Raw genomic sequence first — 16,551 nt, 5'->3', positions numbered from 1 at the left:
GAAGCAGAAGATATTAAGAAGATGTGGCAAGAAGAACTGTAGAAAAAAGAGCTTCACGACTCAGAAAATCACGATGGTGTGATCACTCACCTAGAGCCAGACATCCTGCAATGTGAAGCCAAGTGGGCCTTAGGAAGCATCACTATGAACAAAGCTAGTGGAGGTGATGATGGAATTCCAGTTGAGCTATTTCAAATCCTAAAAGATGATGCTGTGAAAGTGCTGCACTCAATATGTCAGCAAATTGGGAAAACTCAACAGTGGCCACAGGACTGGAAAAGGTCAGTTTTCATTCCAATCCCAAAGAAAAGCAATGCCAAAGAATGCTCAAACTACCACACAATTGCACTCATCTCACACGCTAGTAAAGTAATGCTCAAAATTCTCCAAGCCAGGCTTCAGCAATAGGTGAACCATGAACTTCCTGATGTTCAAGCTGGTTTTAGAAAAGGCAGAGGAAGCAGAGATCAAATTGCCAACATCTGCTGAATCATGGAAAAAGCAAGATAGTTCCAGAAAAACATCTACTTCTGCTTTATTCACTATGCCAAAGTCTTTGACTGTGTGTACCACAATAAACTGTGGAAAATTCTGAAGGAGATGGGAATACCAGACCACCTGACCTGCCTCTTGAGAAATCTGTATGTGGAAAATTCTGAAGGAGATGGGAATACCAGACCACCTGACCTGCCTCTTGAGAAATCTGTATGCAGGTCAGGAAGCAACAATTAGAACTGGACATGGAACAACAGACTGGTTCCAAATAGGAAAAGGAGTACATCAAGGCTGTATATTGTCACCCTGCTTATTTAACTTGTATGCCGAGTACATCATGAGAAACGCTGGGCTGGAAGAAGCACAAGCTGGAATCAAGATTGCAGGGAGAAATATCAATAACCTCAGATACACAGATGACACCACCCTTATGGCAGAAAGCGAAGAACTAAAGAATCTCTTGATGAAAGTGAAAGAGGAGAGTGAAAAAGTTGGCTTAAAGTTCAACATTCAGAAAACGAAGATCATGGCATCCGGTCCCATCACTTCATGGGAAATAGATGGGGAAACAGAGGAAACAGTGTCAGACTTTATTTTTCTGGGCTCCAAAATCACTGCAGATGGTGATTGCAGCCATGAAATTAAAAGACGCTTACTCCTTGGAAGGAAAGTTATGACCAACCTAGATAGCATATTAAAAAGCAGAGACATTACTTTGCTAACAATGGTCCATCTAGTCAAGGCTATGATTTTTCCAGTGGTCATGTATGGATGTGAGAGTTGGACTGTGAAGAAAGCTGAGCACCGAAGAATTGATGCTTTTGAACTGAGATGTTGGAGAAGACTCTTGAGAGTCCCTTGGATAGCAAGAAGATCCAACCAGTCCATCCTAAAGGAGCTCAGTCCTGGGTGTTCATTGGAAGGACTGATGTTGAAGATGAAACTCCATACTTGACAGAGGATGAGATGGTTGGACGGCATCACTGACTCAATGGACATGGGTTTGGTAGACTCCGGGCGTTGATGATGGACAGGGAGGCCTGGTGTCCTGGGGTCGCAAAGAGTCGGACACGACTGAGTGACTGAACTGAACTGAACCTTAGGAAAGACTTGTTAGCAAGTTTATGAATCAGATTTTGATAGTCAAGTATACAACAAACCCCCAGATCCTGTTTGCTTTTCTTGGAATGTGAAAGTACTGACTAAAAGATTTCAGTTCAGTTCAGTCTTTCAGTCGTGTCCAACTCTTTGTGACCCCATGAACCACAGCATGCCAGGCCTCCCTGTCCATCACCAACTCCCGGAGTTTAACCAAACTCATGTCCTTCGAGTCGGTGATGCCATCCAGCCATCTCATCCTGTGTCGTCCCCTTCTCCTCCTGCCCCCAATCCCTCCCAGAATCAGGGTCTTTTCCAATGAGTCAACTCTTCACATGAGGTGGCTAAAGTATTGGAGTTTCAGCTTTAGCATCAGTCTTTCCAATGAACACCCAGGACTGAGCTCCTTTAGGATGGACTGGTTGGATCTCCTTGCAGTCCAAGGGACTCTCAAGAGTCTTCTCCAACATCACAGTTCAAAAGCATCAATTCTTCGGTGCTCAGCTTTCTTCACAGTCCAACTCTCACATCCATACATGACCACTGGAAAAACCATAGCCTTGACTAGACAGACCTTTGTTGGCAAAGTAATGTCTCTGCTTTTTAACATGCTGTCTAAGTTGTTCATAACTGTCCTTCCAAGGAGTGAGCGTCTTTTAATTTCATGGCTGCAATCACCGTCTGCAGTGATTTTGGAGCCCCCAAAAATAAAGTCGGACACTGTTTCCACTGTTTCCCCATGTATTTCCCATGAAGTGATGGGACCGGATACCATGATCTTCGTTTTCTGAATGTTGAGCTTTAAGCCAACTTTTTCACTCTCCACTTTCACTTTCATTAGCAGTTGTTGTTCATACTTTTGTAGAAGGCAGAAGACTTTCATTAAAGTGATAATTATGGTGAATGTGCAAACATCTTATTTGTTCGTTTTTCCATTACATTTTTCTTTTTTTTTGGCCATGGCTCAGGACATGTTGGATCTTCATTCCCTGACCAGGGTTGGAACCCACACCCTCTGCAATGGAAGCTCAGAGTCCCAACCACTAGATGCCCAGACAAGTCCCTTATTCATTTTTTTGAATGCACACTTTAGTTCACACTTTAGTTAAAGTGAAAGAACCTAAACCTGTCCTTAAAAGGTTCAAATTATAGATCCTAATAAATTCATTTTAATTGATCTTAATCTGTTCCTTGGACTTCCCTGGTGGCTCAGATGGTAAGGAATACACCTACAATGCGGGAACCCTGTGTTGGGAAGATCCCCTGAAGGAGGGCATGGCAACCCACTCCAGTATTTTTTCCAGGAAAATCTCCATGGACAGGGGAGCCTGGTGGGCTGTTTAGATACATTTCATATATGACGATGTGGGAAATTCAATTCTTCACATATTTCTTGATAGTCTACCTGTACCATTTCGTGAGATGGATGCTGGAGATGTCTTTCTTTAGGGACTCATAGGTAGCAAATCAGGTATATGCAATGAGTCTGGAATGGAATTTTTTAAAGGATGGTTATGAACATTATGAGTCATATAAAAATGTTGGCTTGAGCACCATCATGCCAATATTTGGCACCAACAATGAGAGAATAATAATAAAAACATGAAATACTTTCCTTCCTTCTGCTTGCTTGAGTTTGATTTATTCTTCTTTCTTTAGTTTGTTATGTAGTTGAAAGTTACCTTATTGATTTGAAATCATGTTTTTTTTTCCCATTTTTAATTTTCTCATATAAGCATTTTGTGCTATCAGTTTCCCTCTAACAACCACTTTAACTATGTCCCTCTAGTTTGGGGATGTTACAGTTTCTTTTTCATCTTAATAAAAATATTTTCTGATATGTCTTACTAATTCCTTTTTTAACCAAGGATTATTTACAGGGAGGTTGTTTAAGAAGTATTTATTGATGTTTCTGGATGTGATTCTGTTGATTTCTAGTTTTAAACTATTGTGGTCAGAGAACAGAATTTTTGAATAATTTTAATTTTTAAAAAATCATGGAAGCTCTTTTCAGGATATGGAAGCAACCTACATGTCTATCAACAGATGAATGGATAAAGAAGATATGGTAATATATACAATAGAATATTACTCAGCCATAAACAGGAGTGAAGTTGGGTCATCTGTAGTGAGGTGGATGGACCTAGATTCTGTCCTATAGAGAGAAGTAAGTCATAAAGGGAAAAACAAATATCGTACATGAATGCATATATACAGAATCTAGAAAAATGGTACAGATGAACCTATTAGCAGGGCAGGAATGGAGAAGCAGCCATAGAGACAGACGTGTAGACACGGGGGGGACGAGGAAGTTAGGACGATTTGAGAGAGTAGGACGGACATGTATACTTCGTGTGGGAAGTAGATAGCTAGCAGGAAGCTGTCAGAAAGCACAGGAAAACTCAGTGCTCTGTGATGACCTAGAGGAGTGGAATGAGGGGGTGGGAGGAAGGCTCAAGAGGGAGGGGATACATGTATACTTATAACTGATTCACTTTGTTGTACAGCAGAACCTAACACAGCACTGTAAAGGAATTATACTCCAATAATAAAATGAAAATCATGGAGGCTTTTCTATGACTCAGAATATGGTCTATCTTGGCATATGTTTCATAAGCATGACAGGTGACCATGTATTCATTCAGATGCTGTTGTTTAGCATGTTCTCTAAATGTCAGTTAGATCAACTTGCTTAATAGTGTTGGTTAATACAGTCTTATTGATTTCCTGTCTATTGTCTATCAATTATTTAGAGAGAAGTTTCAAATTTTTCAATTATAATTGTGTGTGTATATATATATATATATATATATATATTTTCCTTTTTGTTCAGTTTATGCTTCAGGTATTTTGAAGCTCTGTTAGGTGCTTGCACACGGGGGATCATAATGTCTTTTTGATGAATTGACCATGTTGTCATGACGCAAGGTCTCCCTTTAACGTTGGCAATATTCCTTTTTTTTTTTTGTCTGAAATCCACATCACCTGATATTAATGCACCCACTTCTGCTTCATTTCGAGTAGCAATTTCATGGCATATCTCTTTTTCCACTCTTTGACTTTGAACTAGTTTGTGTTTTCCTATCTTTCAAGTGGGTTTCTGGGACTTGCCTGGTGGTCCATGGGTTAAGACTTTGCCTTCCAATGTAGGGGTGCAGGTTTGATCCCTGGTTGGGGAGCTGAAATCCCACATGCCTTTTGGCCAAACACACACACACACACACACACAAAACAGGAGCAATACTGTAACAAATTCAATAAAGACTTAAAAAAATGGCCCACATTAAAAAAGAAAGCTCTAAAAAAGTACCAAAAAATGAGTTCTGATGGAAAGTATTAATATATAGTTGGGTCTTGCTTTTTATCCAATCTGACAATCGTAGCCTTTGACTTTGGCTTTAGCGCTACACCTGTATCACTAAGAGGGCCTCTCTCTGGTCTCTTGCTTTTTCTTCAATCTTTCTCATCAGCACCAGCTACAGGTCAGTGGTAAAGAGCTTGCAAGTGCAGAATTCTCCTGTGTCTTGTGGTCCTACCTACTCCAAACTGATCGGCTAGCCCACACTGGCTTTTAAGAATATGTCAAACTATTAAATAACGTCTTTCTACCCACTTGAATGGCAGCCACCTCTTCCTTCCTTACTTGGAACAATATTTGTGTCTCTACTTGTGACCTCAATTCCTTGATGTGTTCAAGAAAAGTTACGATTGTATAGATTATCTGCCATTTTCTCATTGTTGGGGAAGCTATGTTCTCTTGCATCCTAAGTGCAAGCTGAATCTTCCTGGAGAGTTTTAAGCAGCAAAGTGATGCTATCTGATTTATGAAACTGGAACCTATTATACAGAGTGAAGTAAGCCAGAAAGAAAAACACCAATACAGTATACTAATGCATATATATGGAATTTAGAAAGATGGAAACAATAACCCTGTGTACGAGACAGCAAAAGAGACACCGATGTATAGATCAGTCTTATGGACTCTGTGGGAGAGGGAGATGGTGGGGAGATTTGGGAAAATAGCATTGAAACATGTATAATATCATGTATGAAACGAGTCGCCAGTCCAGGTTCGATGCACAGTACTGGATGCTTGGGGCTGGTACACTGGGACGACCCAGAGGGAGGGGAGGGGAGGGAGGAGGGTGGAGGATTCAGGATGGGGAATACGGGTATACCTGTGGCGGATTCATTTCTATATTTGGCAAAACTAATACAATATTGTAAAGTTTAAAAAAAAAATGTTTAGCTGAAAAAGCTCTCTCTGGCTGCTTTGTGCAGAACCCACTGAGGGCAGGTATGAGTGGAAGTGGGGAAACCATTGAGGAAGCAAGCAAAGCAGTTTAGTTATGAGAGTGGTGGCCCGCACAAGGGTGATGCCAGAGGAGAAAGAGGGATTTGAAACATAGTTTAGAAGTAAGTTGAGAGGATTTGATGATGGGTGAAGGGCAGAACTCAAGGATGGCTCCTAGGCTTTGTTTGACCAAAGGAGTAAATGTTGGGGCCATTTATTAATAGGAAAACCGATCTTGGGGTGGCAAGTCAAATTCTGTGTTGGAGATGTGAAGCCCTCAATTAAGGAGAGGGGTCGAGTCAGAAGCTAGATACTCAAGTTCAGAGTTCAGAGGAGAGTTCTAGGTTGACCATGTTCCTGTAAGAGTTAACAGTGTAGAAATGATATTTATAAAGTCCTGGGACTGGCTGAGGTTGCTCAGGGAAAGGAGATGACAGAAGATGTAGCCCATTTGGCATAGGATGGAGGAGGGAGCATAAAGGAGACAGAGAAACAGTGGCCAAGGGCACAGAGGGAAAATTTTAATACAACCCCTGGAAGGAAGATTTTAATCTAGACTTGGTAGGAATCCATAAGTCACAAAAACATTTTTTCATTCAAGAGAAACTTCAGACAATGAAGCTCTATTCATTCATTTGCTTGTTAGGTAAATAAGACTGCCGATTGTTTTCGGAATCTTGGGCCCAGGCTCTTCCGGTGATCCAAGGCAGGAGTTGGCCACAGCTAGGAGGCATACGGGTGCTCTATAATAGGGTTTCTTATAGTTCCATGTGTCCCAGGTGGTTCAGTGATTAAAAACCCGCTTGCCAAAGCAGGAGACACAGGAAATGCAAGTTTGATCCCTGGGCTGGGAAGATCCCCTGGAGAAGGAAATGGCAACCCACTCCAGTATTCTTGCCTGGAGAATGCTACAGACAGAGGAGCTTGGTGGGCTATAGTCCATGGCGGGTTGCAGAGAGTTGGACACGACTGAGCTACTGAGCACACAGCTGCATGCTGGGGTATCTGACTGAAACTCTATTAAACTTTGCAGGTAAGCTGCACGTGTCAGAGGCTTGATCCTCCTCTTTAAATTTTAGTCTCTCCCTCTGAGGCAGATGCTTCCTGGCTGCATCACGGATTCCTTCCTTGGTCTTTGCATGTGTTATTGTGAAATCTAATGCTTCTTCAGAGGAGACATGCTCTATTAAGTAAGAGAAATGTGGCTAAAGGAACATAATAATGAGGCTGGTTAGATGTTTTTGTTGATGGTGACCTTTCTACTTAACCCTGAGAATGTGTTGTTTTGAGTTTTAAAAATAAATCATAACTCTCACATTTCTTTCCTTTGACCTCTGAATCACATGCAGACTTGCACTATGTAACACAGGTTAGAGAGAAAAAAACGATTGGTATGAATCTGGATTATTTTTTTCCAGGCAGTTGAGAACAATATTATGCCCCTCTCAAACCTTCTGATTGAGACAATGAGACAGACTGGACGGAGCAGGGTGGGGTTTTTGTCTGAGAGCACTAGTAGGATCCAGGTGCGCTCAGTCGTGTCCAGCTCTTTTGCAATCCTATGGACTGTAGCCTTCCAGGCTCCTCTGTCCATGGGATTCTCTGGGCGAGAATACTGGAGTGGGTTGCCATGTCTTTCTTCAGGGGATCTTCCCAACCCAGGGATCAAATCCATGTCTTCTACGTTTCCTGCATTGGTAGGCGAGCACGAAACACCATGAATTCTGCTTCTGTTTCCCAACTACTATAAAAGGCCACCGTTTTGACACACACCTAGTATACAACAGTCTATTCCAAGTACCTGTCAATAAACACATTAGAAATGAATTCTGTTTGGACTACCAGGCACTGCTCTACAGTCCAAGTTATCAGCTTTTCCTCCCTGAAGATAGGCATTTGAAACTCAATTTGATCTTTATCCCGTCCCTCGGCACCTAGAAAGTCATTTATTTTCAGACATTATTTTTGGTTAGTTTGAGTATCTCTGTCATCTTGTGCCATCATAAGGAGCTTGGTTCTCTCTGCTAACTCCAGTGAATGGACCACCATACCAGGCTGGTTACAGGTGGCATCCAGCAATTAATTTCCCAAGATGCTCTTCTTCACCCACTCTGTCCCTCCATTTCTGCCCAGGAGAGTGAGCCAGTGATGCGCCCGGTGGGACTGTAACGTAGACAGTAGGACCACAATGAGGGGCATTTTTCTCTTCTACAGAATCAAGATGCTTCACTCATTGTTTTGTATATTGCTTCTCTTGGTGTTTTGTTTTGGTTTATTTGGCTTTTTCTTAATCTCTGAGAAAAATATGAATAATTAAAAGCAAACTGTGATCACTAGCAAAAGTTTTATCACTTGGCTCTTTTTCTAGGAACCCAGAAAAGTTCTTTTTCAACTTCTTGGCTGAAGTTGGAATTTGAAAGAAAAAGCATTTCAGATTTTATGGAACTCAGATGTCCAGCTTGGAGGGGGTGGGGAAAGGTGGGAAGAGCAATTTCCTGTCCCATCTCTTAAAAGCTCCTTGAGTTTGGCTTGAATGTTATGGAACCCTGTTGCTCTCTCCAACAGTGTGCAAATTCCCAGGGAGACAGAAGAAAGGGGGTCTTCTGGCTCCCCATTCTTGCTTCCAAACTGGTTCAAGTTGAAGGTCTTCTTGCCATCTGCGGGTGTTATTTTTGTTTTGTGTTGTGACAACACAGACTTGGAACTTTGCCCCTTTCTTTTGTTCACACATATGAGCATATACACACACACATACACAACCACTTGAACAAGACAGGTGGGTGAGTTGCAGACTGAAGATGTTTGATTGGAGTGGAGATAGACTTCAAGGCAGTACAACTTCACATTTAATATTAAACATCCTGGTTGTATTAGTCAGGATTCTCCTAAGAAACAGAACCAATAGGGTGTGTGTGTGTGTGTGTGTGTGTGTGTGTGTGTGTGTGAGTATGTGTAGAGAGAGGAAGAGAGATTGATCTATATCTATAATCTATATCTATATCTTAATCTACCTATCTAGAGATTGATTTTAAGGAATTGGCTCATGTTGACCAGGTTGGCTGCAGGTTGACAAGTCCTAAGTCTGCAGTTTAAGTCTGAAGGCCAACAGAATGAAATGGAAGAAAGATCTCGTGGGGCAGTTCAACTGCAAAGGCCACCCACTGGCAGAATTTCCTCTTGTTGGGGTGTGTGTGAAGGTGTGTGTATGTCAGTTTTTTCTTCTAGTCAGATCTTCAACTGACTGAATGAGGCCCACCCACACTATGGTGGGCAATCTGCTTTCCTTTAAGTCCACCGATTTAAATGTTAGTCTATCCAAAACACCATCACAGGAACATCACAGAACAATGTTTAACCACATATCTGGGAACCTCATGGCCCAGACAAATTGACATAAAATTAATAGCCACCCCAGTTTTCAAGTCTTTTCCTAAAGCACTGAGTTGGTTAATATCCCAGTCTCTGCTCATCTCCCACCCCAAATGCCTGCTTTTTAACCCTCTGAAGTCTGGCCACCTCTCTTGCTTACTTGAATCTTCAGGGTCTCATCTTCCATGCCCAAAAGGCTTATCCATGTATTTCCTTGAACAAAAATTGTTTCCTCCCTTAGCTTACCGGGGCCAGATGGCAAGATGACCATTTTCCCCACTCAGTTACATGTATAAAATTGCAGTCCATGTAATGGCCATTTAAAAACCTTTCAGGATGTCCTCTTTTAAAGAAACTGAACAGTCATTTGCATTTAATAAAACTGTAATAATTTTTAAGGAGTCTATTAAAAGGATAATTCCCTTGTACATTTAAAACATAATAGTGTATAAAGTTTGGTTCCCCTGCATTCTCTCAGAACACACTGATAATTTAAAAACACTGACAACTAAAGTTTGCCTTTTATCAAGCAAGAGTTCAAGGTGTGCAGCCTGAAAGCTCAAGTGCCCTCGTGTGCTTTGCTTCTGCACTGGGTCAGCTCTGCCTCATGCTCCCAGCTAAAAATACCTCACTCCTGGCCAACCCTAGAATGGCTGGGGATGTTAACTACTTAGAGGCAAAGATTTTTTTTTCCTATGATTTTGCATTTTTCATTATTACTCACATATATATGTATATGTGTATATATATATATATATATATATATATATAAAGATGATAACAGCCAACACTTTTGAGCGCCTGCTCTGGGCCAGGGCCCTGCATTAAGTACAGTATATGCTTTATCTCACTCGATATTTACAAGTCACTTTTTTCAAAAAAATACATTTTATTAAAGTATGGTTGACTGACAGTGTTGTGCTAATTTCTATTTTTCAGCAAAGTGACTCAGTTATACATATATATGTTAGTTGCTCAGTCATGTCGAACTCTATGTGACCACATGGACTGTAGCCTGCCAGGCTCCTCTGTCCATGGGATTCTCCAGGCAAGAATACTGAAGTGGGTAGTCATTCCCTTTTCCAGGGGATCTTCCCGACCCAGGGATTGAACCTGGGTCTCCTGTTCTGCAGGTAGATACTTTACCAGCTAAGCCACCAGGGAAGCCCCATGCGTATATACATATATAGATTCTTTTTCATATTATTTTCTATCATGGTTTATTATAGGATATTGAATATAGTTCCCTGTGCTAAACAGTAAACCTTTTTTTAATCCATTCTGTATATAATGGTCTGCATCTACTAATCCCAATCTCCCAGTACTTCCCTTCCCTTTGACAACCGCAGGTCTGTTCTCTATGCCTGTGAATCTGTTTCTCTTTCACACATAAGTTCATTTGTGTCAGGTTTTAGATCCTACATAAAAGTGATATGTAATACTTGTCTTTATCTGACGTACTTCAGTTAGTAGGACAATCTCTAGGTCCATCCATGTTGCTGTAAATGGCATTATTTCCTTTTTTTGTATGACCGGTATTCCATTGCATATATGTACGTGTGTGTGCATATATAAAGAAAGGCAATGCCAAAGAATGCTCAAACTACTGCACAATTGCACTCATCTCACACGCTAGTAAATTAATGCTCAAAATTCCAAGCCAGGTTTCAATAGTACGTGAACCGTGAAATTCCAGATGTTCAAGCTGGGTTTAGAAAAGGCTGAGGAAGCAGAGATCAAATTGCCAACATCTGCTGGATCATTGAAAAAGCAAGAGCGTTCCAGAAAAACATCTATTTCTGCTTTATATGCCAAAGCCTTTGACTGTGTGGACCACAACAAACTCTGGAAAATTCTGAAAGAGATGGGAATACCAGACCACCTGATCTGCCTCCTGAGAAATCTGTATGCAGGTCAGGAAGCAACAGTTAGAACTGGACATGGAACAACAGACTGGTTCCCAATAGGAAAAGGAGTATGTCAAGGCTGTATATTGTCACCCTGCTTATTTAACTTATATGTAGAGTACATCATGAGAAATGCTGGGCTGGAAGAAGCACAGCTGGAATCAAGATTGCTGGGAGAAATATCAATAACCTCAGATATGCTGCTGACACAAACCTTATGGCAGAAAGCGAAGAACTAAAGAATCTCTTGATGAAAGTGAAAGAGGAGAGTGAAAAAGTTGGCTTAAAGCTCAACATTCAGAAAACGAAGATCATGGCATCCAGTCCCATCACTTCATGGCAAATAGATGGGGAAACAGTGGAAACAGTGGCTGACTATTTTTTTGGGTTCCAAAATCACTGCAGATGGTGACTGTAGCTGTGAAATTAAAGACACTTACTCCTCAGAAGAAAAGTTATGACCAACCTAGACAGCGTATTAAAAAGCAGAGACATTACTTTGCCAACAAAGGTCCATCTGTTAAAGCTACGATTTTTCCAGTAGTCACGTATGGATGTGAAAGCTGGACCATAAAGAAAGCTGAGTGCCGAAGAATTGATGCTTTTGAACTGTGGTGTCGGAGAAGACTTTTGAGAGTCCCTTGAACAGCAAGGAGATCCAACCAGTCCATCCTAAAGGAAATCAGTCCCGAAGACTCATTGGAAGGACTGATGTTGAAGCTGAAACTCCAATACTTTGGCCACCTGATGCGAAGAACTGACTCATTGGGAACGACTGATGCTGGGAAAGATTGAAGGCTGGGGAGAAGGGGATGGCAGAGGATGAGATGGTTGGATGGCATCACCAACTCAGTGGACATGAGTTTGAGTAAACTCTGGGAGTTGGCGATGGACAGGGAGGCGTGGTGTGCTACAGTCCATAGCGTTGCAAAGAGTCAGACATGACTGAGCGACTGAACTGGACTGAAGTGAACTGATTTATATATACATATACACCACATCCTCTTTATCCATTCATCTGTCAATGGGCATTGAGATTACTTCCATTATCTGTCGTGAATACTGCTGCTCTGAACATTGAAGTGCATGTATCTTTTTGAATTAGTTTTGTCTAGATACATATGCCCAGAAGTGGGATAGCTGGATTGTATGGCAACTCTATTTTTAGTTTTTTGAGGCACCTCCATAGTGTTCTCCACCGTGGCTACACCAATTTACATTCTCACCAACAGTGTTGTCTCCAACAGGTGAGTTGACTCTCCAACAGGTGAGTCTCCACACTCTCCAGTATTTGTTATTTAGATTTTTAAAATCACTCTTGTTAGGTACTTTTATCAGCTTCATTTTAAGGATGAGGAAATGAATATTTGACTACTGTTTACAAGGTCACACTGCTGTTAGATCTTGAAGCTGGGATTTGCATCCAAAAGGATCTGCCTCTAAACTAAGCCAATATACCAGGCTCTCTCTTAGCCAATGTGGCTACACTCCAGGCTCTCTCTGATCATGCGCTGAGTATTCTGCTGGATTCTGCCTATAGCAAATCTGTTTTTGCAAAACTAGCGATTCAATCAAATCACATACTTAGCCACTTTGTAGCAATTTACAATAAAATTAAGAACTTTTTTCCCTCCTGAATCCCTTTTTGCAAATCAACTTTAGTGTGTGGGAGGGATCCCCTCGGGAGGACACAGCTCTTAAGACTCCAGCCTGCAGAGCCTTGTGGAACAAAATTCTGCCTCTTTCAGCAGCTTGGGGCCAGTGTTGGCATTAGCATGGTGTTTTTAATGGCAAAGGTTGAGGCATCATTCTCCAAGGCTGCCACCTGCTCGCATGTCTCAGTGGGTGTTATCTGTCTTGTTCTGAGGGACTTTTAGAGAAGAAGATTCTTGGACAGCTTCCTCAGAAGTTATTCCAGAACTTTAGACTCTTAAGAGTCCTTTGGACTGCAAAGATATCAAACTGATCAATCCTAAAGGAAATCGACCTTGAATATTCACTACAAGGACTGATGCTGAAACTGGAGCTCCAGTAGTTTGGCCACCTGATGTGAAGAGTTGACTTATTGGAAAAGTTCCTGATGTTGGGAAAGATTGAGGGCAAGAGGAGAAAGGGGAAACAGAAGATGAGATGGTTAGATAGCCTTACCGACTCAATGAACATGAATTTGAGCAAACTCCAGGAGATAGTGGAGAACAGAGGAGCGTAGCGTGTTGCAGTCTATGGGGTGGCAAAAAGTCAGGCTAGACTTAGCTACTAAACAAAGCACAGTGAACAAGAATTATCAAAGTCAAGACAAATAGAAAAACATAAGACAGAACGACAAGAAGAACATCCAGACTATCACACCAGAGAGGACTTGTGATGATATCCCTGATATCTACAGAGAAGAGAAAAATGAGAATTGTCACTTGGTATTTCTCTTGTTGCCCCCGCAGTAGGGGGCACCCCGTGGTTTAGTTGCAATACAATTGAGCTCCTTTGAGCTCTTGGGAGATTGAGAGGAGGCGAATGTATTGCACAGAAAGTATCTAGGCCGGAAGTGAATGATCCCAGTGTCGGGGATAAGAGCAGCCCTCTACTGCCCTGGAGAGAGAATACTGCCCACGACGGAGGTGGGGACCTGGGCCCACTGGACTGAGAAATTCAGCAGCCGCTCCAGCAGCATCACAATTCTCCTTCCCACCAAGGAGCATGGGAAGCTAGAGATCTGCAGGACACACTGAAGAGCAAGACGGTCTTCTGCTCAGCACATAGGAGACTAATCAAGAGCAATCAGAGCCCAAGAAAGCTGTAGTGACCACCGCAGCCTAAGGGTGGAGGGAGGCCCAGCTGGACCATGCTCCTCCCTTCTCCATGCAGATGTTGGTGAGGGAGGCTACCAGATGGGCAGGAGCAAATTAAATTTTAAAATTTCTCTAAATAGTTTCTTTTCCTTGTTATCCAAGTAAAACACAATGATTGCAAAGGAAAGAGTGAAGGAGGGAAGAAAAGGCAGGAAGAAAGAAGGAAGGAACGTAAGGAGTGGGGGGAAGGAAGGAAGACAGGAAGGCAGAAAAAAAAAGAAGGAAAGAAAAAAGGGGGTTGCCCCTGGGGGAAGCTGGATTGAAGGACATATGAGCCATATTGGCACCATTTTTTACAACTCCTGAATCTATAATCATTTCCAAATAAAAATGAAGAAGGAAATCCCATAATTCTACCCCACAGAAATCACCACCATTACTACTGCAGCATACGTCTTTGGTTACCTGTGCCTGTAAAATTTGTTATAATGAAACAAAGCATGATAAACTGAATGAGAGCTACTTACAGAGTAGGAGTTAAGTCACTTAGCAAATGTTTTGACTCTTTATAAAGTTTCCACTTTTCCTCCATGTAAAATGACATCTAGCTCTGAATTGAGAGGACCCCACCTGACATTAAAGACTGTTGCTTCAAATGGACAAAACCTCCATAAGCAGCCCGCTTAGGCAATTCTGCCTTAAAATGTGAATTTCTCTCTGGGTATCCTATCCTTCTCAGTTTCCCCCAGAAAATATTGCTTTGAGGCTGGGAAAACTTCCCATTTAGGGAGGAAACAGTACTTATACAAAAGCACCTAGTATAGTCAGTGAAGAATGACATAGCAAGAATAACAGGATTATAGAAAGAGATTTAAAAGAAACCCATCTCCTTAAAACAGAAGATAAAAAAGAAGACGTGGTGAGGGGTGTGTGGAATAGGCCTAAAAGAAGCCGAGATTATGTGCCACCTTAACATCTGAAACCAGAGGGCCTTGACTGGCCTCACCACAAGTTCCTCCCCATTCTGCTCCATGAATAAAGTGCCTTAGCCAAGCCACCCTCCAGGGAACCAGCCACAGTGCCTGCTTATCCCAGGGTACTGGGCTTCCATTCCCTGGGCGCCCACAGAATTATTCAAACAAGTCAATCACATCCTCCCTTGGGAACCAGGCAGGCACCCCATCCTCTTGATTCTACAAAACCTGCCTCCACAGCCCCTGCTAATTCATTCTGTTCCCAAGTGTGACTCACGGAGGGGTTCTGTGTGACGGAGTCCTCTTCCCCTGGGCTGTGAGTATAGGTGACTAATTAGGCCCTGCACATCTCCTCTGTCCAGTGTTGCTATAGAGTGTTTGGCTCTCCCCCAAACCCTACGGCGGACCGGATCCTTCACCAACAGGTCAAAGAACCAGGGATCAAATCAGGGTGGGGTCTCCATCAGCTGTGGGAGTCTGACCCATCCAAAGAGTTTCATGGCCTTGGGCAACATGCTCCGTTTATCTGTGTGTGTCCCAATCATAAACCAGAAGCTGTTGGAGATTGTTGCATCACTTCTGTTTGCTTGATTTACTAAACATTTCTTCCCTTTGTAGAGGAAATATCAACAAATCCAGGGTTTGCCTTTCAGGGGCGGCTCAGCCAGGGTGGGGAGAGCCTCTGTGGCAGCCTGCTGGCTGTGTGGGAGGCGGGGGCGGGAACCTCTAAGGGACAGCAGAGTAGCTAGCTGGGCTGCAGAGCTGGAAGTGACACATGAATACATCAGGGCCACAGGAGGAAGGCAGCTCATTATCCCTGAGTGTTCCTACTTTCTCATTAGTGAGGTTTTTCCACATTAAATGTGTAAAAGGGCATGATCACAGGCGTGCTTTGGAGTTCTAGGCATAGCTGAGTAATTCAGAACAGGCGTTTTCTATCCGAAGGGGCAAATAAAAGGAAAGGCTAGGAAAACAAGCTGCTGGGATTATCTTTCCTTCAAGAACCAAAGGAATGAGAGTAAATAACTTCACTAAAGAAGAAAATGTCCTCAGCTATGTTTGGGGATCATTAGTCTCATCCATCCTTTCAAAGACCTTCGTGTGTTTTTTTTTTGTGGGGGCGGAGTGTCTCCCTTTGATCGTTTACAATAACCCTACAAAGTATGCGTGCCCAGTCGCTCAGTCGTGTCTGACTCTTTGTGACCCCATGGACTGTATCGTCTGCCAGGGTCCTCTGTCCAGAGTTTTCTAGGCAAGAATACTGGAGTGGGTTGCCATTTCCTTCTCCAGGGGATCTTCCCGACCCAGGGATCAAGCTTGTATCTCCTGCGTCTCCTGTACTGGCAGGCAGATTCTTCACCGCAGTGCCACCTGGGAAGACAAAAACATTTTCCTGACTGGGAACTGAACCCAGGCCATGGCGGTGAGAGCACTGAATTCTAACCATTGGACTACAAGGTGGAGCAGCAACTTAATATTTGTTGAGGACAGTAGGAAGCAGCACAGACATTGTTCCTCTCAGATACCAGATAAGTTAACAGTATAAGCATAAGTAGAACTCCAGTTCCCTGCCACCATCCTACTACAAGGAATGCATGTGGTGCAGATTCCTTTGTAGACAGTGCCAA

Source organism: Bos indicus x Bos taurus, chromosome 14 (genome assembly GCF_003369695.1).
Source record: "Bos indicus x Bos taurus breed Angus x Brahman F1 hybrid chromosome 14, Bos_hybrid_MaternalHap_v2.0, whole genome shotgun sequence".
Taxonomy (NCBI): domain Eukaryota; kingdom Metazoa; phylum Chordata; class Mammalia; order Artiodactyla; family Bovidae; genus Bos; species Bos indicus x Bos taurus.
The sequence above is the reverse complement of the archived record's forward strand: the minus strand, read 5'-3'. Positions refer to the sequence as shown.